The 24,824-nt window shown below is 38.8% G+C and overlaps 7 non-coding genes across 7 annotated transcripts; all 7 read right to left on the bottom strand.

Annotated features, from left to right (window-relative positions):
* Positions 1-3,273: 3,273 nt before the first annotated feature.
* Positions 3,274-3,346, bottom strand: TRNAK-CUU (transfer RNA lysine (anticodon CUU)). Its single transcript has one exon. It is a non-coding gene; the product is annotated as a tRNA-Lys (tRNA).
* A 7,446-nt stretch (positions 3,347-10,792) lies between these two features.
* On the bottom strand, positions 10,793-10,865 carry TRNAK-CUU (transfer RNA lysine (anticodon CUU)). The gene has a single exon. It is a non-coding gene; the product is annotated as a tRNA-Lys (tRNA).
* Positions 10,866-11,779: 914 nt separating this feature from the next.
* TRNAK-CUU (transfer RNA lysine (anticodon CUU)) lies at positions 11,780-11,852 on the bottom strand. The gene has a single exon. It is a non-coding gene; the product is annotated as a tRNA-Lys (tRNA).
* A 915-nt stretch (positions 11,853-12,767) lies between these two features.
* TRNAK-CUU (transfer RNA lysine (anticodon CUU)) lies at positions 12,768-12,840 on the bottom strand. The gene has a single exon. It is a non-coding gene; the product is annotated as a tRNA-Lys (tRNA).
* Positions 12,841-17,355: 4,515 nt separating this feature from the next.
* On the bottom strand, positions 17,356-17,428 carry TRNAK-CUU (transfer RNA lysine (anticodon CUU)). Its single transcript has one exon. It is a non-coding gene; the product is annotated as a tRNA-Lys (tRNA).
* A 2,677-nt stretch (positions 17,429-20,105) lies between these two features.
* TRNAK-CUU (transfer RNA lysine (anticodon CUU)) lies at positions 20,106-20,178 on the bottom strand. The gene has a single exon. It is a non-coding gene; the product is annotated as a tRNA-Lys (tRNA).
* Positions 20,179-20,280: 102 nt separating this feature from the next.
* On the bottom strand, positions 20,281-20,353 carry TRNAK-CUU (transfer RNA lysine (anticodon CUU)). Its single transcript has one exon. It is a non-coding gene; the product is annotated as a tRNA-Lys (tRNA).
* Between the last annotated feature and the right edge of the window lie 4,471 nt (positions 20,354-24,824).

Below are 24,824 nucleotides of genomic sequence, written 5' to 3' on the forward strand. Positions count from 1 at the left end.
TACCGACTGAGCTAGCCGGGCTTCTTTGGATGCTTATAGTTTTCTTCCCTATCCCTGCACTCCCGTTTTCCACAGATAGGATGTACTCTGGTGGAGTTTGGAAAGAAAATACACATCAGCCAGAGGCAGAAATAGTCTAAGAAAGTATCAAACACAATTACCAGTCAATATCAGAACGCTTTGAAGAATATCAGGAAATAGCCGATTAAACCTGTGTGGAAAAAAGTCTTATTTGTGTTTTCTCCAATTTATTTTATAGTAAGATGATGCATACTTTTTCTTTTACAGTGAATACATTAAGGTATGGTATTGCCCCATTACACATCATCCAGACATGCATTCATATATTGCATGTTAACAATGAAAATATTGCAAAGAGACTTTCAATTTCTATTTTTTTGGTCAAAAAGCAATACAATTTTAGTTGTTTTCGCCCAACGTGGGGCTCAAACCCACGACCCTGAGATTAAGAGTCTCATGCTCGACCGACTGAGCTAGCCGGGCTCCTTTGGATGCCTATAGTTTTCTTCCCTATCCCTGCACTGCCGCTTTCCACAGATAGGATGCTGTGTAATCATAGGCTCTGGTGGAGTTTGGAAAGAAAATACACATCAGCCAGAGGCAGAAATAGTCTAAGAAAGTATCAAACACAATTACCAGTCAATATCAGAACGCATTGAAGAATATCAGGAAATAGCCGATTAAACCTGTGTGGAAAAAAGTCTTAATTGTGTTTTCTCCACTTTATTTTATAGTAAGATGATACATACTTTTTCTTTTACAGTGAATACATTAAGGTGTGGTATTGCCCCATTACACATCATCCAGACATGCATTCATATATTGCATGTTAACAATCAAAATATTGCAAATATTGTAAAGAGACTTTCAATTTCTATTTTTTTGGTCAAAAAGCACTAAAATTTTAGTTGTTTTCGCCCAACATGGGGCTCAAACCCACGAGCCTGAGATTAAGAGTCTCATGCTCTACCGACTGAGCTAGCCAGGCTCCTTTGGATGCCTATAGTTTTCTTCCCTATCCCTGCACTGCCGTTTTCCACAGATAGGATGTATTTTTTTGGTCAAAAAGCATTACAATTTTAGTTGTGTTCGCCCAACGTGGGCTCGAACCCACGACCCTGAGATTAAGAGTATCATGCTCTACCGACTGAGCTAGCCGGGCTTCTTTGGATGCTTATAGTTTTCTTCCCTATCCCTGCACTGCCGTTTTCCACAGATAGGATGTACTCTGGTGGAGTTTGGAAAGAAAATACACATCAGCCAGAGGCAGAAATAGTCTAAGAAAGTATCAAACACAATTACCAGTCAATATCAGAACGCATTGAAGAATATCAGGAAATAGCCGATTAAACCTGTGTGAAAAAAAGCCTTATTTGTGTTTTCTCCACTTTATTTTATAGTAAGATGATGCATACTTTTTCTTTTACAGTGAATACATTAAGGTATGGTATTGCCCCATTACACATCATCCAGACATGCATTCATATATTGCATGTTAACAATGAAAATATTGCAAAGAGACTTTCAATTTCTATTTTTTTGGTCAAAAAGCATTACAATTTTAGTTGTTATCGCCCAACATGGGGCTCAATCCCATGACCCTGAGATTAAGAGTCTCATGCTCTACCGACTGAGCTAGCCGGGCTCCTTTGGATGCCTATAGTTTTCTTCCCTATCCCTGCACTGCCGCTTTCCACAGATAGGATGCTGTGTAATCATAGGCTCTGTTGGAGTTTGGAAAGAAAATACACATCAGCCAGAGGCAGAAATAGTCTAAGAAAGTATCAAACACAATTACCAGTCAATATCAGAACGCATTGAAGAATATCAGGAAATAGCCGATTAAACCTGTGTGAAAAAAAGTCTTATTTGTGTTTTCTCCACTTTATTTTATAGTAAGATGATGCATACTTTTTCTTTTACAGTGAATACATTAAGGTGTGGTATTGCCCCATTACACATCATCCAGACATGCATTCATATATTGCATGTTAACAATGAAAATATTGCAAAAAGACTTTCAATTTCTATTTTTTTGGTCAAAAAGCACTACAATTTTAGTTGTTATCGCCCAACGTGGGGCTCAAACCCATGACCCTGAGATTAAGAGTCTCATGCTCTACCGACTGAGCTAGCCAGGCTCCTTTGGATGCCTATAGTTTTCTTCCCTATCCCTGCACTGCCGCTTTCCACAGATAGGATGCTGTGTAATCATAGGCTCTGGTGGAGTTTGGAAAGAAAATACACATCAGCCAGAGGCAGAAATAGTCTAAGAAAGTATCAAACACAATTACCAGTCAATATCAGAACGCATTGAAGAATATCAGGAAATAGCCGATTAAACCTGTGTGGAAAAAAGTCTTATTTGTGTTTTCTCCACTTTATTTTATAGTAAGATGATACATACTTTTTCTTTTACAGTGAATACATTAAGGTGTGGTATTGCCCCATTACACATCATCCAGACATGCATTCATATATTGCATGTTAACAATCAAAATATTGCAAATATTGTAAAGAGACTTTCAATTTCTATTTTTTTGGTCAAAAAGCACTAAAATTTTAGTTGTTTTCGCCCAACATGGGGCTCAAACCCACGAGCCTGAGATTAAGAGTCTCATGCTCTACCGACTGAGCTAGCCAGGCTCCTTTGGATGCCTATAGTTTTCTTCCCTATCCCTGCACTGCCGTTTTCCACAGATAGGATGTATTTTTTTGGTCAAAAAGCATTACAATTTTAGTTGTGTTCGCCCAACGTGGGCTCGAACCCACGACCCTGAGATTAAGAGTATCATGCTCTACCGACTGAGCTAGCCGGGCTCCTTTGGATGCCTATAGTTTTCTTCCCTATCCCTGCACTGCCGTTTTCCACAGATAGGATGCTGTGTAATCATAGGCTCTGGTGGAGTTTGGAAAGAAAATACACATCAGCCAGAGGCAGAAATAGTCTAAGAAAGTATCAAACACAATTACCAGTCAATATCAGAACGCATTGAAGAATATCAGGAAATAGCCGATTAAACCTGTGTGGAAAAAAGTCCTATTTGTGTTTTCTCCACTTTATTTTATAGTAAGATGATACATACTTTTTCTTTTACAGTGAATACATTAAGGTGTGGTATTGCCCCATTACACATCATCCAGACATGCATTCATATATTGCATGTTAACAATGAAAATATTGCAAATATTGTAAAGAGACTTTCAATTTCTATTTTTTTGGTCAAAAAGCACTAAAATTTTAGTTGTTTTCGCCCAACGTGGGGCTCGAACCCACGACCCTGAGATTAAGAGTCTCATGCTCTACCAACTGAGCTAGCCGGGCTTCTTTGGATGCTTATAGATTTCTTCCCTATCCCTGCACTGCCGTTTTCCACAGATAGGATGTACTCTGGTGGAGTTTGGAAAGAAAATACACATCAGCCAGAGGCAGAAATAGTCTAAGAAAGTATCAAACACAATTACCAGTCAATATCAGAACGCTTTGAAGAATATCAGGAAATAGCCGATTAAACCTGTGTGGAAAAAAGTCTTATTTGTGTTTTCTCCAATTTATTTTATAGTAAGATGATGCATACTTTTTCTTTTACAGTGAATACATTAAGGTATGGTATTGCCCCATTACACATCATCCAGACATGCATTCATATATTGCATGTTAACAATGAAAATATTGCAAAGAGACTTTCAATTTCTATTTTTTTGGTCAAAAAGCACTACAATTTTAGTTGTTTTCGCCCAACGTGGGGCTCAAACCCACGACCCTGAGATTAAGAGTCTCATGCTCTACCGACTGAGCTAGCCGGGCTCCTTTGGATGCCTATAGTTTTCTTCCCTATCCCTGCACTGCCGCTTTCCACAGATAGGATGCTGTGTAATCATAGGCTCTGGTGGAGTTTGGAAAGAAAATACACATCAGCCAGAGGCAGAAATAGTCTAAGAAAGTATCAAACACAATTACCAGTCAATATCAGAACGCATTGAAGAATATCAGGAAATAGCCGATTAAACATGTGTGGAAAAAAGTCTTATTTGTGTTTTCTCCACTTTATTTTATAGTAAAATGATACATACTTTTTCTTTTACAGTGAATACATTAAGGTGTGGTATTGCCCCATTACACATCATCCAGACATGCATTCATATATTGCATGTTAACAATGAAAATATTGCAAATATTGTAAAGAGACTTTCAATTTCTATTTTTTTGGTCAAAAAGCACTACAATTTTAGTTGTTTTCGCCCAACGTGGGGCTCAAACCCACGACCCTGAGATTAAGAGTCTCATGCTCTACCGACTGAGCTAGCCGGGCTCCTTTGGATGCCTATAGTTTTCTTCCCTATCCCTGCACTGCCGCTTTCCACAGATAGGATGCTGTGTAATCATAGGCTCTGGTGGAGTTTGGAAAGAAAATACACATCAGCCAGAGGCAGAAATAGTCTAAGAAAGTATCAAACACAATTACCAGTCAATATCAGAACGCATTGAAGAATATCAGGAAATAGCCGATTAAACATGTGTGGAAAAAAGTCTTATTTGTGTTTTCTCCACTTTATTTTATAGTAAGATGATACATACTTTTTCTTTTACAGTGAATACATTAAGGTGTGGTATTGCCCCATTACACATCATCCAGACATGCATTCATATATTTCATGTTAACAATGAAAATATTGCAAATATTGTAAAGAGACTTTCAATTTCTATTTTTTTGGTCAAAAAGCACTAAAATTTTAGTTGTTTTCGCCCAACGTGGGGCTCGAACCCACGACCCTGAGATTAAGAGTCTCATGCTCTACCGACTGAGCTAGCCGGGGTCCTATGGATGCCTATAGTTTTCTTCCCTATCCCTGCACTGCCGTTTTCCACAGATAGGATGCTGTGTAATCATAGGCTCTGGTGGAGTTTGGAAAGAAAATACACATCAGCCAGAGGCAGAAATAGTCTAAGAAAGTATCAAACACAATTACCAGTCAATATCAGAACGCATTGAAGAATATCAGGAAATAGCCGATTAAACCTGTGTGGAAAAAAGTCCTATTTGTGTTTTCTCCACTTTATTTTATAGTAAGATGATACATACTTTTTCTTTTACAGTGAATACATTAAGGTGTGGTATTGCCCCATTACACATCATCCAGACATGCATTCATATATTGCATGTTAACAATGATAATATTGCAAATATTGTAAAGAGACTTTCAATTTCTATTTTTTTGGTCAAAAAGCACTAAAATTTTAGTTGTTTTCGCCCAACGTGGGGCTCAAACCCACGACCCTGAGATTAAGAGTCTCATGCTCTACCGACTGAGCTAGCCAGGCTCCTTTGGATGCCTATAGTTTTCTTCCCTATCCCTGCACTGCCGTTTTCCACAGATAGGATGTATTTTTTTGGTCAAAAAGCACTATAATTTTAGTTGTTTTCACCCACGACCCTGAGATTAAGAGTCTCATGCTCTACCGACTGAGCTAGCCAGGCTCCTTTGGATGCCTATAGTTTTCTTCCCTATCCCTGCACTGCCGCTTTCCACAGATAGGATGCTGTGTAATCATAGGCTCTGGTGGAGTTTGGAAAGAAAATACACATCAGCCAGAGGCAGAAATAGTCTAAGAAAGTATCAAACACAATTACCAGTCAATATCAGAACGCATTGAAGAATATCAGGAAATAGCCGATTAAACCTGTGTGGAAAAAAGTCCTATTTGTGTTTTCTCCACTTTATTTTATAGTAAGATGATACATACTTTTTCTTTTACAGTGAATACATTAAGGTGTGGTATTGCCCCATTACACATCATCCAGACATGCATTCATATATTGCATGTTAACAATCAAAATATTGCAAATATTGTAAAGAGACTTTCAATTTCTATTTTTTTGGTCAAAAAGCACTAAAATTTTAGTTGTTTTCGCCCAACGTGGGGCTCAAACCCACGACCCTGAGATTAAGAGTCTCATGCTCTACCGACTGAGCTAGCCAGGCTCCTTTGGACGCCTATAGTTTTCTTCCCTATCCCTGCACTGCCGTTTTCCACAGATAGGATGTATTTTTTTGGTCAAAAAGCACTATAATTTGAGTTGTTTTCACCCAACGTGGGGCTCGAACCCACGACCCTGAGATTAAGAGTCTCATGCTCTACCGACTGAGCTAGCCAGGCTCCTTTGGATGCCTATAGTTTTCTTCCCTATCCCTGCACTGCCGTTTTCCACAGATAGGATGTATTTTTTTGGTCAAAAAGCATTACAATTTTAGTTGTGTTCGCCCAACGTGGGCTCGAACCCACGACCCTGAGATTAAGAGTATCATGCTCTACCGACTGAGCTAGCCGGGCTCCTTTGGATGCCTATAGTTTTCTTCCCTATCCCTGCACTGCCGTTTTCCACAGATAGGATGCTGTGTAATCATAGGCTCTGGTGGAGTTTGGAAAGAAAATACACATCAGCCAGAGGCAGAAATAGTCTAAGAAAGTATCAAACACAATTACCAGTCAATATCAGAACGCATTGAAGAATATCAGGAAATAGCCGATTAAACCTGTGTGGAAAAAAGTCCTATTTGTGTTTTCTCCACTTTATTTTATAGTAAGATGATACATACTTTTTCTTTTACAGTGAATACATTAAGGTGTGGTATTGCCCCATTACACATCATCCAGACATGCATTCATATATTGCATGTTAACAATCAAAATATTGCAAATATTGTAAAGAGACTTTCAATTTCTATTTTTTTGGTCAAAAAGCACTAAAATTTTAGTTGTTTTCGCCCAACGTGGGGCTCAAACCCACGACCCTGAGATTAAGAGTCTCATGCTCTACCGACTGAGCTAGCCAGGCTCCTTTGGACGCCTATAGTTTTCTTCCCTATCCCTGCACTGCCGTTTTCCACAGATAGGATGTATTTTTTTGGTCAAAAAGCACTATAATTTGAGTTGTTTTCACCCAACGTGGGGCTCGAACCCACGACCCTGAGATTAAGAGTCTCATGCTCTACCGACTGAGCTAGCCAGGCTCCTTTGGATGCCTATAGTTTTCTTCCCTATCCCTGCACTGCCGTTTTCCACAGATAGGATGTATTTTTTTGGTCAAAAAGCATTACAATTTTAGTTGTGTTCGCCCAACGTGGGCTCGAACCCACGACCCTGAGATTAAGAGTATCATGCTCTACCGACTGAGCTAGCCGGGCTCCTTTGGATGCCTATAGTTTTCTTCCCTATCCCTGCACTGCCGTTTTCCACAGATAGGATGCTGTGTAATCATAGGCTCTGGTGGAGTTTGGAAAGAAAATACACATCAGCCAGAGGCAGAAATAGTCTAAGAAAGTATCAAACACAATTACCAGTCAATATCAGAACGCATTGAAGAATATCAGGAAATAGCCGATTAAACCTGTGTGGAAAAAAGTCCTATTTGTGTTTTCTCCACTTTATTTTATAGTAAGATGATACATAATTTTTCTTTTACAGTGAATACATTAAGGTGTGGTATTGCCCCATTACACATCATCCAGACATGCATTCATATATTGCATGTTAACAATGATAATATTGCAAATATTGTAAAGAGACTTTCAATTTCTATTTTTTTGGTCAAAAAGCACTAAAATTTTAGTTGTTTTCGCCCAACGTGAGGCTCAAACCCACAACCCTGAGATTAAGAGTCTCATGCTCTACCGACTGAGCTAGCCGGGCTTCTTTGGATGCTTATAGTTTTCTTCCCTATCCCTGCACTGCCGTTTTCCACAGATAGGATGTACTCTGGTGGAGTTTGGAAAGAAAATACACATCAGCCAGAGGCAGAAATAGTCTAAGAAAGTATCAAACACAATTACCAGTCAATATCAGAACGCATTGAAGAATATCAGGAAATAGCCGATTAAACCTGTGTGGAAAAAAGTCTTATTTGTGTTTTCTCCACTTTATTTTATAGTAAGATGATGCATACTTTTTCTTTTACAGTGAATACATTAAGGTATGGTATTGCCCCATTACACATCATCCAGACATGGATTCATATATTGCATGTTAACAATGAAAATATTGCAAAGAGACTTTCAATTTCTATTTTTTTGGTCAAAAAGCACTACAATTTTAGTTGTTTTCGCCCAACGTGGGGCTCAAACCCACAACCCTGAGATTAAGAGTCTCATGCTCTACCGACTGAGCTAGCCGGGCTCCTTTGGATGCCTATAGTTTTCTTCCCTATCCCTGCACTGCCGCTTTCCACAGATAGGATGCTGTGTAATAGTAGGCTCTGGTGGAGTTTGGAAAGAAAATACACATCAGCCAGAGGCAGAAATAGTCTAAGAAAGTATCAAACACAATTACCAGTCAATATCAGAACGCATTGAAGAATATCAGGAAATAGCCGATTAAACCTGTGTGGAAAAAAGTCCTATTTGTGTTTTCTCCACTTTATTTTATAGTAAGATGATACATACTTTTTCTTTTACAGTGAATACATTAAGGTGTGGTATTGCCCCATTACACATCATCCAGACATGCATTCATATATTGCATGTTAACAATGAAAATATTGCAAATATTGTAAAGAGACTTTCAATTTCTATTTTTTTGGTCAAAAAGCACTAAAATTTTAGTTGTTTCCGCCCAACGTGGGGCTCGAACCCACGACCCTGAGATTAAGAGTCTCACAATCTACCGACTGAGCTAGCCGGGCTTCTTTGGATGCTTATAGTTTTCTTCCCTATCCCTGCACTGCCGTTTTCCACAGATAGGATGTACTCTGGTGGAGTTTGGAAAGAAAATACACATCAGCCAGAGGCAGAAATAGTCTAAGAAAGTATCAAACACAATTACCAGTCAATATCAGAACGCTTTGAAGAATATCAGGAAATAGCCGATTAAACCTGTGTGGAAAAAAGTCTTATTTGTGTTTTCTCCAATTTATTTTATAGTAAGATGATGCATACTTTTTCTTTTACAGTGAATACATTAAGGCATGGTATTGCCCCATTACACATCATCCAGACATGCATTCATATATTGCATGTTAACAATGAAAATATTGCAAAGAGACTTTCAATTTCTATTTTTTTGGTCAAAAAGCACTACAATTTTAGTTGTTATCGCCCAACGTGGGGCTCAAACCCACGACCCTGAGATTAAGAGTCTCATGCTCTACCGACTGAGCTAGCCAGGCTCCTTTGGTTGCCTATAGTTTTCTTCCCTATCCCTGCACTGCCGCTTTCCACAGATAAGATGCTGTGTAATCATAGGCTCTGGTGGAGTTTGGAAAGAAAATACACATCAGCCAGAGGCAGAAATAGTCTAAGAAAGTATCAAACACAATTACCAGTCAATATCAGAACGCATTGAAGAATATCAGGAAATAGCCGATTAAACCTGTGTGGAAAAAAGTCTTATTTGTGTTTTCTCCACTTTATTTTATAGTAAGATGATGCATACTTTTTCTTTTACAGTGAATACATTAAGGTATGGTATTGCCCCATTACACATCATCCAGACATGCATTCATATATTGCATGTTAACAATGAAAATATTGCAAAGAGACTTTCAATTTCTATTTTTTTGGTCAAAAAGCACTACAATTTTAGTTGTTTTCGCCCAACGTGGGGCTCAAACCCACGACCCTGAGATTAAGAGTCTCATGCTCGACCGACTGAGCTAGCCGGGCTCCTTTGGATGCCTATAGTTTTCTTCCCTATCCCTGCACTGCCGCTTTCCACAGATAGGATGCTGTGTAATCATAGGCTCTGGTGGAGTTTGGAAAGAAAATACACATCAGCCAGAGGCAGAAATAGTCTAAGAAAGTATCAAACACAATTACCAGTCAATATCAGAACGCATTGAAGAATATCAGGAAATAGCCGATTAAACCTGTGTGGAAAAAAGTCTTATTTGTGTTTTCTCCACTTTATTTTATAGTAAGATGATACATACTTTTTCTTTTACAGTGAATACATTAAGGTGTGGTATTGCCCCATTACACATCATCCAGACATGCATTCATATATTGCATGTTAACAATCAAAATATTGCAAATATTGTAAAGAGACTTTCAATTTCTATTTTTTTGGTCAAAAAGCACTAAAATTTTAGTTGTTTTCGCCCAACATGGGGCTCAAACCCACGAGCCTGAGATTAAGAGTCTCATGCTCTACCGACTGAGCTAGCCAGGCTCCTTTGGATGCCTATAGTTTTCTTCCCTATCCCTGCACTGCCGTTTTCCACAGATAGGATGTATTTTTTTGGTCAAAAAGCATTACAATTTTAGTTGTGTTCGCCCAACGTGGGCTCGAACCCACGACCCTGAGATTAAGAGTATCATGCTCTACCGACTGAGCTAGCCGGGCTCCTTTGGATGCCTATAGTTTTCTTCCCTATCCCTGCACTGCCATTTTCCACAGATAGGATGCTGTGTAATCATAGGCTCTGGTGGAGTTTGGAAAGAAAATACACATCAGCCAGAGGCAGAAATAGTCTAAGAAAGTATCAAACACAATTACCAGTCAATATCAGAATGCATTGAAGAATATCAGGAAATAGCCGATTAAACCTGTGTGGAAAAATGTCCTATTTGTGTTTTCTCCACTTTATTTTATAGTAAGATGATACATACTTTTTCTTTTACAGTGAATACATTAAGGTGTGGTATTGCCCCATTACACATCATCCAGACATGCATTCATATATTGCATGTTAACAATGAAAATATTGCAAATATTGTAAAGAGACTTTCAATTTCTATTTTTTTGGTCAAAAAGCACTAAAATTTTAGTTGTTTTCGCCCAACGTGGGGCTCGAACCCACGACCCTGAGATTAAGAGTCTCATGCTCTACCAACTGAGCTAGCCGGGCTTCTTTGGATGCGTATAGTTTTCTTCCCTATCCCTGCACTGCCGTTTTCCACAGATAGGATGTACTCTGGTGGAGTTTGGAAAGAAAATACACATCAGCCAGAGGCAGAAATAGTCTAAGAAAGTATCAAACACAATTACCAGTCAATATCAGAACGCTTTGAAGAATATCAGGAAATAGCCGATTAAACCTGTGTGGAAAAAAGTCTTATTTGTGTTTTCTCCAATTTATTTTATAGTAAGATGATGCATACTTTTTCTTTTACAGTGAATACATTAAGGTATGGTATTGCCCCATTACACATCATCCAGACATGCATTCATATATTGCATGTTAACAATGAAAATATTGCAAAGAGACTTTCAATTTCTATTTTTTTGGTCAAAAAGCACTACAATTTTAGTTGTTTTCGCCCAACGTGGGGCTCAAACCCACGACCCTGAGATTAAGAGTCTCATGCTCTACCGACTGAGCTAGCCGGGCTCCTTTGGATGCCTATAGTTTTCTTCCCTATCCCTGCACTGCCGCTTTCCACAGATAGGATGCTGTGTAATCATAGGCTCTGGTGGAGTTTGGAAAGAAAATACACATCAGCCAGAGGCAGAAATAGTCTAAGAAAGTATCAAACACAATTACCAGTCAATATCAGAACGCATTGAAGAATATCAGGAAATAGCCGATTAAACATGTGTGGAAAAAAGTCTTATTTGTGTTTTCTCCACTTTATTTTATAGTAAAATGATACATACTTTTTCTTTTACAGTGAATACATTAAGGTGTGGTATTGCCCCATTACACATCATCCAGACATGCATTCATATATTGCATGTTAACAATGAAAATATTGCAAATATTGTAAAGAGACTTTCAATTTCTATTTTTTGGTCAAAAAGCACTAAAATTTTAGTTGTTTTCGCCCAACGTGGGGCTCGAACCCACGACCCTGAGATTAAGAGTCTCATGCTCTACCAACTGAGCTAGCCGGGCTTCTTTGGATGCTTATAGTTTTCTTCCCTATCCCTGCACTGCCGTTTTCCACAGATAGGATGTACTCTGGTGGAGTTTGGAAAGAAAATACACATCAGCCAGAGGCAGAAATAGTCTAAGAAAGTATCAAACACAATTACCAGTCAATATCAGAACGCTTTGAAGAATATCAGGAAATAGCCGATTAAACCTGTGTGGAAAAAAGTCTTATTTGTGTTTTCTCCAATTTATTTTATAGTAAGATGATGCATACTTTTTCTTTTACAGTGAATACATTAAGGTATGGTATTGCCCCATTACACATCATCCAGACATGCATTCATATATTGCATGTTAACAATGAAAATATTGCAAAGAGACTTTCAATTTCTATTTTTTTGGTCAAAAAGCACTACAATTTTAGTTGTTTTCGCCCAACGTGGGGCTCAAACCCACGACCCTGAGATTAAGAGTCTCATGCTCTACCGACTGAGCTAGCCGGGCTCCTTTGGATGCCTATAGTTTTCTTCCCTATCCCTGCACTGCCGCTTTCCACAGATAGAATGCTGTGTAATCATAGGCTCTGGTGGAGTTTGGAAAGAAAATACACATCAGCCAGAGGCAGAAATAGTCTAAGAAAGTATCAAACACAATTACCAGTCAATATCAGAACGCATTGAAGAATATCAGGAAATAGCCGATTAAACATGTGTGGAAAAAAGTCTTATTTGTGTTTTCTCCACTTTATTTTATAGTAAAATGATACATACTTTTTCTTTTACAGTGAATACATTAAGGTGTGGTATTGCCCCATTACACATCATCCAGACATGCATTCATATATTGCATGTTAACAATGAAAATATTGCAAATATTGTAAAGAGACTTTCAATTTCTATTTTTTTGGTCAAAAAGCACTAAAATTTTAGTTGTTTTCGCCCAACGTGGGGCTCGAACCCACGACCCTGAGATTAAGAGTCTCATGCTCTACCAACTGAGCTAGCCGGGCTTCTTTGGATGCTTATAGTTTTCTTCCCTATCCCTGCACTGCCGTTTTCCACAGATAGGATGTACTCTGGTGGAGTTTGGAAAGAAAATACACATCAGCCAGAGGCAGAAATAGTCTAAGAAAGTATCAAACACAATTACCAGTCAATATCAGAACGCTTTGAAGAATATCAGGAAATAGCCGATTAAACCTGTGTGGAAAAAAGTCTTATTTGTGTTTTCTCCAATTTATTTTATAGTAAGATGATGCATACTTTTTCTTTTACAGTGAATACATTAAGGTATGGTATTGCCCCATTACACATCATCCAGACATGCATTCATATATTGCATGTTAACAATGAAAATATTGCAAAGAGACTTTCAATTTCTATTTTTTTGGTCAAAAAGCACTACAATTTTAGTTGTTATCGCCCAACGTGGGGCTCAAACCCACGACCCTGAGATTAAGAGTCTGATGCTCTACCGACTGAGCTAGCCAGGCTCCTTTGGTTGCTTATAGTTTTCTTCCCTATCCCTGCACTGCCGCTTTCCACAGATAGGATGCTGTGTAATCATAGGCTCTGGTGGAGTTTGGAAAGAAAATACACATCAGCCAGAGGCAGAAATAGTCTAAGAAAGTATCAAACACAATTACCAGTCAATATCAGAACGCATTGAAGAATATCAGGAAATATTCGATTAAACCTGTGTGGAAAAAAGTCTTATTTGTGTTTTCTCCACTTTATTTTATAGTAAGATGATACATACTTTTTCTTTTACAGTGAATACATTAAGGTGTGGTATTGCCCCATTACACATCATCCAGACATACATTCATATATTGCATGTTAACAATCAAAATATTGCAAATATTGTAAAGAGACTTTCAATTTCTATTTTTTTGGTCAAAAAGCACTAAAATTTTAGTTTTCGCCCAACGTGGGGCTCAAACCCACGCCCCTGAGATTAAGAGTCTCATGCTCTACCGACTGAGCTAGCCAGGCTCCTTTGGATGCCTATAGTTTTCTTCCCTATCCCTGCACTGCCGTTTTCCACAGATAGGATGTATTTTTTTGGTCAAAAAGCACTATAATTTTAGTTGTTTTCACCCAACGTGGGGCTCGAACCCACGACCCTGAGATTAAGAGTCTCATGACCAAAAAAATAGAAATTGAAAGTACACATCAGCCAGAGGCAGAAATAGTCTAAGAAAGTATCAAACACAATTACCAGTCAATATCAGAACGCATTGAAGAATATCAGGAAATAGCCGATTAAACCTGTGTGGAAAAAAGTCTTATTTGTGTTTTCTCCACTTTATTTTATAGTAAGATGATACATACTTTTTCTTTTACAGTGAATACATTAAGGTGTGGTATTGCCCCATTACACATCATCCAGACATGCATTCATATATTGCATGTTAACAATCAAAATATTGCAAATATTGTAAAGAGACTTTCAATTTCTATTTTTTTGGTCAAAAAGCACTAAAATTTTAGTTGTTTTCGCCCAACGTGGGGCTCAAACCCACGACCCTGAGATTAAGAGTCTCATGCTCTACCGACTGAGCTAGCCAGGCTCCTTTGGATGCCTATAGTTTTCTTCCCTATCCCTGCACTGCCATTTTCCACAGATAGGATGTATTTTTTTGGTCAAAAAGCACTATAATTTTAGTTGTTTTCACCCAACGTGGGGCTCGAACCCACGACCCTGAGATTAAGAGTCTCATGCTCTACCGACTGAGCTAGCCAGGCTCCTTTGGATGCCTATAGTTTTCTTCCCTATCCCTGCACTGCCGTTTTCCACAGATAGGATGTATTTTTTTGGTCAAAAAGCATTACAATTTTAGTTGTGTTCGCCCAACGTGGGCTCGAACCCACGACCCTGAGATTAAGAGTATCATGCTCTACCGACTGAGCTAGCCGGGCTCCTTTGGATGCCTCTAGTTTTCTTCCCTATCCCTGCACTGCCGTTTTCCACAGATAGGATGCTGTGTAATCATAGGCTCTGGTGGAGTTTGGAAAGAAAATACACATCAGCCAGAGGCAGAAATAGTCTAAGAAAGTATCAAACACAATTCCCAGTCAATATCAGAACGCATTGAAGAATATCAGGAAATAGCCGATTAAACCTGTGTGGAAAAAAGTCCTATTTGTGTTTTCTCCACTTTATTTTATAGTAAGATGATACATACTTTTTCTTTTACAGTGAATACATTAAGGTGTGGTATTGCCCCATTACACATCATCCAGACATGCATTCATATATTGCATGTTAACAATGAAAATATTGCAAATATTGTAAAGAGACTTTCAATTTCTATTTTTTTGGTCAAAAAGCACTAAAATTTTAGTTGTTTTTGCCCAACGTGGGGCTCGAACCCACGACCCTGAGATTTAGAGTCTCATGCTCTACCGACTGAGCTAGCCGGGCTTCTTTGGATGCTTATAGTTTTCTTCCCTATCCCTGCACTGCCGTTTTCCACAGATACAATGTACTCTGGTGGAGTTTGGAAAGAAAATACACATCAGCCAGAGGCAGAAATAGTCTAAGAAAGTATCAAACACAATTACCAGTCAATATCAGAACGCATTGAAGAATATCAGGAAATAGCCGATTAAACCTGTGTGGAAAAAAGTCTTATTTGTGTTTTCTCCACTTTATTTTATAGTAAGATGATGCATACTTTTTCTTTTACAGTGAATACATTAAGGTATGGTATTGCCCCATTACACATCATCCAGACATGCATTCATATATTGCATGTTAACAATGAAAATATTGCAAAGAGACTTTCAATTTCTATTTTTTTGGTCAAAAAGCACTACAATTTTAGTTGTTTTCGCCCAACGTGGGGCTCAAACCCAGGACCCTGAGATTAAGAGTCTCATGCTCTACCGACTGAGCTAGCCGGGCTCCTTTGGATGCCTATAGTTTTCTTCCCTATCCCTGCACTGCCGCTTTCCACAGATAGGATGCTGTGTAATCATAGGCTCTGGTGGAGTTTGGAAAGAAAATACACATCAGCCAGAGGCAGAAATAGTCTAAGAAAGTATCAAACACAATTACCAGTCAATATCAGAACGCATTGAAGAATATCAGGAAATAGCCGATTAAACCTGTGTGGAAAAAAGTCTTATTTGTGTTTTCTCCACTTTATTTTATAGTAAGATGATACATACTTTTTCTTTTACAGTGAATACATTAAGGTGTGGTATTTCCCCATTACACATCATCCAGACATGCATTCATATATTGCATGTTAACAATCAAAATATTGCAAATATTGTAAAGAGACTTTCAATTTCTATTTTTTTGGTCAAAAAGCACTAAAATTTTAGTTGTTTTCGCCCAACGTGGGGCTCAAACCCACGACCCTGAGATTAAGAGTCTCATGCTCTACCAACTGAGCTAGCCAGGCTCCTTTGGATGCCTATAGTTTTCTTCCTTATCCCTGCACTGCCGTTTTCCACAGATAGGATGTATTTTTTTGGTCAAAAAGCATTACAATTTTAGTTGTGTTCGCCCAACGTGGGCTCGAACCCACGACCCTGAAATTAAGAGTATCATGCTCTACCGACTGAGCTAGCCGGGCTCCTTTGGATGCCTATAGTTTTCTTCCCTATCCCTGCACTGCCGTTTTCCACAGATAGGATGCTGTGTAATCATAGGCTCTGGTGGAGTTTGGAAAGAAAATACACATCAGCCAGAGGCAGAAATAGTCTAAGAAACTATCAAACACAATTACCAGTCAATATCAGAACGCATTGAAGAATATCAGGAAATAGCCGATTAAACCTGTGTGGAAAAAAGTCTTATTTGTGTTTTCTCCACTTTATTTTATAGTAAGATGATACACACTTTTTCTTTTACAGTGAATACATTAAGGTGTTGTATTGCCCCATTACACATCATCCAGACATGCATTCATATATTGCATGTGAACAATCAAAATATTGCAAATATTGTAAAGAGACTTTCAATTTCTATTTTTTTGGTCAAAAAGCATTAAAATTTTAGTTGTTTTCGCCCAACGTGGGGCTCGCACCCACGACCCTGAGATTAAGAGTCTCATGCTCTACCGACTGAGCTAGCCGGGCTCCTTTGGATGCCTATAGTTTTCTTCCCTATCCCTGCACTGCCGCTTTCCACAGATAGGATGCTGTGTAATCATAGGCTCTGGTGGAGTTTGGAAAGAAAATACACATCAGCCAGAGGCAGAAATAGTCTAAGAAAGTATCAAACACAATTACCAGTCAATATCAGAACGCATTGAAGAATATCAGGAAATAGCCGATTAAACCTGTGTGGAAAAAAGTCTTATTTGTGTTTCCTCCACTTTATTTTATAGTAAGATGATACATACTTTTTTTTTACAGTGAATACATTAAGGTGTGGTATTGCCCCATTACACATCATCCAGACATGCATTCATATATTGCATGTTAACAATGAAAATATTGCAAATATTGTAAAGAGACTTTCAATTTATATTTTTTTGGTCAAAAAGCACTAAAATTTTAGTTGTTTTCGCCCAACGTGGGGCTCGAACCCACGACCCTGAGATTAAGAGTCTCATGCTCTACCGACTGAGCTAGCCGGGCTCCTTTGGATGCCTATAGTTTTCTTCCCTATCCCTGCACTGCCGTTTTCCACAGATAGGATGTATTTTTTTGATCAAAAAGCACTACAATTTTAGTTGTTTTCGCCCAACGTGGGGCTCAAACCCACGACCCTGAGATTAAGAGTCTCATGCTCTACCGACTGAGCTAGCCGGGCTCCTTTGGATGCCTATAGTTTTCTTCCCTATCCCTGCACTGCCGTTTTCCACAGATAGGATGCTGTGTAATCATAGGCTCTGGTGGAGTTTGGAAAGAAAATACACATCAGCCAGAGGCAGAAATAGTCTAAGAAAGTATCAAACACAATTACCAGTCAATATCAGAACGCATTGAAGAATATCAGGAAATAGCCGATTAAACCTGTGTGGAAAAAAGTCTTATTTGTGTTTTCTCCACTTTATTTTATAGTAAGATGATACATACTTTTTCTTTTACAGTGAATACATTAAGGTGTGGTATTGCCCCATTACACATCATCCAGACATGCATTCATATATTGCATGTTAACAATGAAAATATTGCAAATATTGTAAAGAGACTTTCAATTTCTATGTTTTTGGTCAAAAAGCACTAAAATTTTAGTTGTTTTCGCCCAACGTGGGTCTCGAACCCACGACCCTGAGATTAAGAGTCTCATGCTCTACCGACTGAGCTAGCCGGGCTCTTTTGGCTGCCTATAGTTTTCTTCCTTATCCCTGCACTGCCGTTTTCCACAGATAGGATGTATTTTTTGGGTCAAAAAGCACTACAATTTTAGTTGTGTTCGCCCAACGTGGGCTCGAACCCACGACCCTGAGATTAAGAGTATCATGCTCTACCGACTGAGCTAGCCAGGCTCCTTTGGATGCCTATAGTTTTCTTCCCTATCCCTGCACTGCCGTTTTCCACAGATAGGATGCTGTGTAATCATAGGCTCTGGTGGAGTTTGGAAAGAAAATACACATCAGCCAGAGGCAGAAATAATCTAAGAAAGTATCAAACACAATTACCAGTCAATATCAGAACGCATTGAAGAATATCAGGAAATAGCCGATTAAACCTGTGTGGAAAAAAGTCCTATTTGTGTTTTCTCCACTTTATTTTATAGTAAGATGATACATACTTTTTCTTTTACAGTGAATACATTAAGGTGTGGTATTGCCCCATTACACATCATCCAGACATGCATTCATATATTGCATGTTAACAATGAAAATATTCCAAATATTGTAAAGAGACTTTCAATTTCTATTTTTTTGGTCAAAAAGCACTAAAATTTTAGTTGTTTTCGCCCAACGTGGGGCTCGAACCCACGACCCTGAGATTAAGAGTCTCAGCCAGAAATAGTCTAAGAAAGTATCAAACACAATTACCAGTCAATATCAGAACGCATTGAAGAATATCAGGAAATAGCCGATTTAACCTGTGTGGAAAAAAGTCTTATTTGTGTTTCCTCCACTTTATTTTATAGTAAGATGATACATACTTTTCTTTTACAGTGAATACATTAAGGTGTGGTATTGCCCCATTACACATCATCCAGACATGCATTCATATATTGCATGTTAACAATGAAAATATTGCAAATATTGTAAAGAGACTTTCAATTTCTATGTTTTTGGTCAAAAAGCACTAAAATTTTAGTTGTTTTCGCCCAACGTGGGGCTCGAACCCACGACCCTGAGATTAAGAGTCTCATGCTCTACCGACTGAGCTAGCGGGGCTCTTTTGGCTGCCTATAGTTTTCTTCCTTATCCCTGCACTGCCGTTTTCCACAGATAGGATGTATTTTTTGGGTCAAAAAGCACTACAATTTTAGTTGTGTTCGCCCAACGTGGGCTCGAACCCACCACCCTGAGATTAAGAGTATCATGCTCTACCGACTGAGCTAGCCAGGCTCCTTTGGATGCCTATAGTTTTCTTCCCTATCCCTGCACTGCCGTTTTCCACAGATAGGATGCTGTGTAATCATAGGCTCTGGTGGAGTTTGGAAAGAAAATACACATCAGCCAGAGGCAGAAATAATCTAAGAAAGTATCAAACACAATTACCAGTCAATATCAGAACGCATTGAAGAATATCAGGAAATAGCCGATTAAACCTGTGTGGAAAAAAGTCCTATTTGTGTTTTCTCCACTTTATTTTATAGTAAGATGATACATACTTTTTCTTTTACAGTGAATACATTAAGGTGTGGTATTGCCCCATTACACATCATCCAGACATGCATTCATATATTGCATGTTAACAATGAAAATATTGCAAATATTGTAAAGAGACTTTCAATTTCTATTTTTTTGGTCAAAAAGCACTAAAATTTTAGTTGTTTTCGCCCAACGTGGGGCTCGAACCCACGACCCTGAGATTAAGAGTCTCAGCCAGAAATAGTCTAAGAAAGTATCAAACACAATTACCAGTCAATATCAGAACGCATTGAAGAATATCAGGAAATAGCCGATTAAACCTGTGTGGAAAAAAGTCTTATTTGTGTTTCCTCCACTTTATTTTATAGTAAGATGATACATACTTTTCTTTTACAGTGAATACATTAAGGTGTGGTATTGCCCCATTACACATCATCCAGACATGCATTCATATATTGCATGTTAACAATGAAAATATTGCAAATATTGTAAAGAGACTTTCAATTTCTATTTTTTTGGTCAAAAAAAGTTGTTTTCGCCCAACGTGGGGCTCGAACCCACGACCCTGAGATTAAGAGTCTCATGCTCTACCGACTGAGCTAGCCGGGCTCCTTTGGATGCCTATAGTTTTCTTCCCTATCCCTGCACTGCCGTTTTCCACAGATAGGATGTATTTTTTTGATCAAAAAGCACTACAATTTTAGTTGTTTTCGCCCAACGTGGGGCTCGAACCCACGACCCTGAGATTAAGAGTCTCATGCTCTACCGACTGAGCTAGCCGGGCTCCTTTGGATGCTTATAGTTTTCTTCCCTATCCCTGCACTGCCGTTTTCCACAGATAGGATGCTGTGTAATCATAGGCTCTGGTGGAGTTTGGAAAGAAAATACACATCAGCCAGAGGCAGAAATAGTCTAAGAAAGTATCAAACACAATTACCAGTCAATATCAGAACGCATTGAAGAATATCAGGAAATAGCCGATTAAACCTGTGTGGAAAAAAGTCTTATTTGTGTTTTCTCCATTTTATTTCATAGTAAGATGATACATACTTTTTCTTTTACAGTGAATACATTAAGGTGTGGTATTGCCCCATTACACATCATCCAGACATGCATTCATATATTGCATGTTAACAATGAAAATATTGCAAATATTGTAAAGAGACTTTCAATTTCTATTTTTTTGGTCAAAAAGCACTAAAATTTTAGTTGTTTTCACCCAACGTGGGGCTCGAACCCACGACCCTGAGATTAAGAGTCTCATGCTCTACCGACTGAGCTAGCCAGGCTCCCTTGGATGCCGATAGTTTTCTTCCCTATCCCTGCACTGCCGTTTTCCACAGATAGGATGTATTTTTTTGGTCAAAAAGCACTATAATATTAGTTGTTTTCACCCAACGTGGGGCTCGAACCCACGACCCTGAGATTAAGAGTCTCATGCTCTACCGACTGAGCTAGCCAGGCTCCTTTGGATGCCTATAGTTTTCTTCCCTATCCCTGCACTGCCGTTTTCCACAGATAGGATGTATTTTTTTGGTCAAAAAGCATTACAATTTTAGTTGTGTTCGCCCAACGTGGGCTCGAACCCACGACCCTGAGATTAAGAGTATCATGCTCTACCGACTGAGCTAGCCGGGCTCCTTTGGCTGCCTATAGTTTTCTTCCCTATCCCTGCACTGCCGTTTTCCACAGATAGGATGCTGTGTAATCATAGGCTCTGGTGGAGTTTGGAAAGAAAATACACATCAGCCAGAGGCAGAAATAATCTAAGAAAGTATCAAACACAATTACCAGTCAATATCAGAACGCATTGAAGAATATCAGGAAATAGCCGATTAAACCTGTGTGGAAAAAAGTCCTATTTGTGTTTTCTCCACTTTATTTCATAGTAAGATGATACATACTTTTTCTTTTACAGTGAATACATTAAGGTGTGGTATTGCCCCATTACACATCATCCAGACATGCATTCATATATTGCATGTTAACAATCAAAATATTGCAAATATTGTAAAGAGACTTTCAATTTCTATTTTTTTGGTCAAAAAGCACTAAAATTTTAGTTGTTTTAGCCCAACGTGGGGCTCAAACCCACGACCCTGAGATTAAGAGTCTCATGCTCTACCGACTGAGCTAGCCAGGCTCCTTTGCATGCCTATAGTTTTCTTCCCTATCCCTGCACTGCCGTTTTCCACAGATAGGATGTATTTTTTTGGTCAAAAAGCACTATATTTTTAGTTGTTTTCACCCAACGTGGGGCTTGAACCCACGACCCTGAGATTAAGAGTCTCATGCTCTACCGACTGAGCTAGCCAGGCTCCTTTGGATGCCTATTGTTTTCTTCCCTATCCCTGCACTGCCGTTTTCCACAGATAGGATGTATTTTTTTGGTCAAAAAGCATTACAATTTTAGTTGTGTTCGCCCAACGTGGGCTCGAACCCACGACCCTGAGATTAAGAGTATCATGCTCTACCGACTGAGCTAGCCGGGCTCCTTTGGATGCCTATAGTTTTCTTCCGTATCCCTGCACTGCCGTTTTCCACAGATAGGATGCTGTGTAATCATAGGCTCTGGTGGAGTTTGGAAAGAAAATACACATCAGCCAGAGGCAGAAATAGTCTAAGAAAGTATCAAACACAATTACCAGTCAATATCAGAACGCATTGAAGAATATCAGGAAATAGCCGATTAAACCTGTGTGGAAAAAAGTCCTATTTGTGTTTTCTCCACTTTATTTTATAGTAAGATGATACATACTTTTTCTTTTACAGTGAATACATTAAGGTGTGGTATTGCCCCATTACACATCATCCAGACATGCATTCATATATTGCATGTTAACAATGAAAATATTGCAAATATTGTAAAGAGACTTTCAATTTCTATTTTTTTGGTCAAAAAGCACTAAAATTTTAGTTGTTTTCGCCCAACGTGGGGCTCAAACCCACGACCCTGAGATTAAGAGTCTCATGCTCTACCGACTGAGCTAGCCAGGCTCCTTTGGATGCCTATAGTTTTCTTCCCTATCCCTTCACTGCCGTTTTCCACAGATAGGATGTATTTTTTTGGTCAAAAAGCATTACAATTTTTGTTGTGTTCGCCCAACGTGGGGCTCGAACCCACGACCCTGAGATTAAGAGTCTTATGCTCTACCAACTGAGCTAGCCGGGCTCCTTTGGATGCCTATAGTTTTCTTCCCTATCCCTGCACTGCCGTTTTCCACAGATAGGATGCTGTGTAATCATAGGCTCTGGTGGAGTTTGGAAAGAAAATACACATCAGCCAGAGGCAGAAATAGTCTAAGAAAGTATCAAACACAATTACCAGTCAATATCAGAATGCATTGAAGAATATCAGGAAATAGCCAATTAAACCTGTGTGGAAAAAAGTCTTATTTGTGTTTTCTCCACTTTATTTTATAGTAAGATGATACATACTTTTTCTTTTACAGTGAATACATTAAGGTGTGGTATTGCCCCATTACACATCATCCAGACATGCATTCATATATTGCATGTTAACAATGAAAATATTGCAAATATTGTAAAGAGACTTTCAATTTCTATTTTTTTGGTCAAAAAGCACTAAAATTTTAGTTGTTTTCACCCAACGTGGGGCTTGAACCCACGACCCTGAGATTAAGAGTCTCATGCTCTACCAACTGAGCTAGCCAGGCTCCTTTGGATGCCTATAGTTTTCTTCCCTATCCCTGCACTGCCGTTTTCCACAGATAGGATGTATTTTTTTGGTCAAAAAGCATTACAATTTTAGTTGTGTTCGCCCAACGTGGGCTCGAACCCACGACCCTGAGATTAAGAGTATCATGCTCTACCGACTGAGCTAGCCGGGCTCCTTTGGATGCCTCTAGTTTTCTTCCGTATCCCTGCACTGCCGTTTTCCACAGATAGGATGCTGTGTAATCATAGGCTCTGGTGGAGTTTGGAAAGAAAATACACATCAGCCAGAGGCAGAAATAGTCTAAGAAAGTATCAAACACAATTACCAGTCAATATCAGAACGCATTGAAGAATATCAGGAAATAGCCGATTAAACCTGTGTGGAAAAAAGTCTTATTTGTGTTTTCTCCACTCTATTTTATAGTAAGATGATACATACTTTTTCTTTTACAGTGAATACATTAAGGTGTGGTATTGCCCCATTACACATCATCCAGACATGCATTCATATATTGCATGTTAACAATCAAAATATTGCAAATATTGTAAAGAGACTTTCAATTTCTATTTTTTTGGTCAAAAAGCACTAAAATTTTAGTTGTTTTCGCCCAACGTGGGGCTCGAACGCACGACCCTGAGATTAAGAGTCTCATGCTCTACCGACTGAGCTAGCCAGGCTCCTTTGGATGCCTATAGTTTTCTTCCCTATCCCTGCACTGCCGTTTTCCACAGGTAGGATGTATTATTTGGTCAAAAAGCATTACAATTTTAGTTGTGTTCGCCCAACGTGGGGCTCGAACCCACGACCCTGAGATTAAGAGTATCATGCTCTACCGACTGAGCTAGCCGGGCTCCTCTAGATGCCTATAGTTTTCTTCCCTATCCCTGCACTGCCGTTTTCCACAGATAGGATGCTGTGTAATCATAGGCTCTGGTGGAGTTTGGAAAGAAAATACACATCAGCCAGAGGCAGAAATAGTCTAAGAAAGTATCAAACACAATTACCAGTCAATATCAGAACGCATTGAAGAATATCAGGAAATAGCCGATTAAACCTGTGTGGAAAAAAGTCTTATTTGTGTTTTCTCCACTTTATTTTATAGTAAGATGATACATACTTTTTCTTTTACAGTGAATACATTAAGGTGTGGTATTGCCCCATTACACATCATCCAGACATGCATTCATATATTGCATGTTAACAATCAAAATATTGCAAATATTGTAAAGAGACTTTCAATTTCTATTTTTTTGGTCAAAAAGCACTAAAATTTTAGTTGTTTTCGCCCAACGTGGGGCTCGAACCCACGACCCTGAGATTAAGAGTCTCATGCTCTACCGACTGAGCTAGTTTGGAAAGAAAATACACATCAGCCAGAGGCAGAAATAGTCTAAGAAAGTATCAAACACAATTACCAGTCAATATCAGAACGCATTGAAGAATATCAGGAAATAGCCGATTAAACCTGTGTGGAAAAAAGTCCTATTTGTGTTTTCTCCACTTTATTTTATAGTAAGATGATGCATACTTTTTCTTTTACAGTGAATACATTAAGGTGTGGTATTGCCCCATTACA

This window comes from Ambystoma mexicanum, chromosome 4q (assembly GCF_040938575.1).
Source record: "Ambystoma mexicanum isolate Mex_15411 chromosome 4q, UKY_AmexF1_1, whole genome shotgun sequence".
Classification (NCBI taxonomy): domain Eukaryota; kingdom Metazoa; phylum Chordata; class Amphibia; order Caudata; family Ambystomatidae; genus Ambystoma; species Ambystoma mexicanum.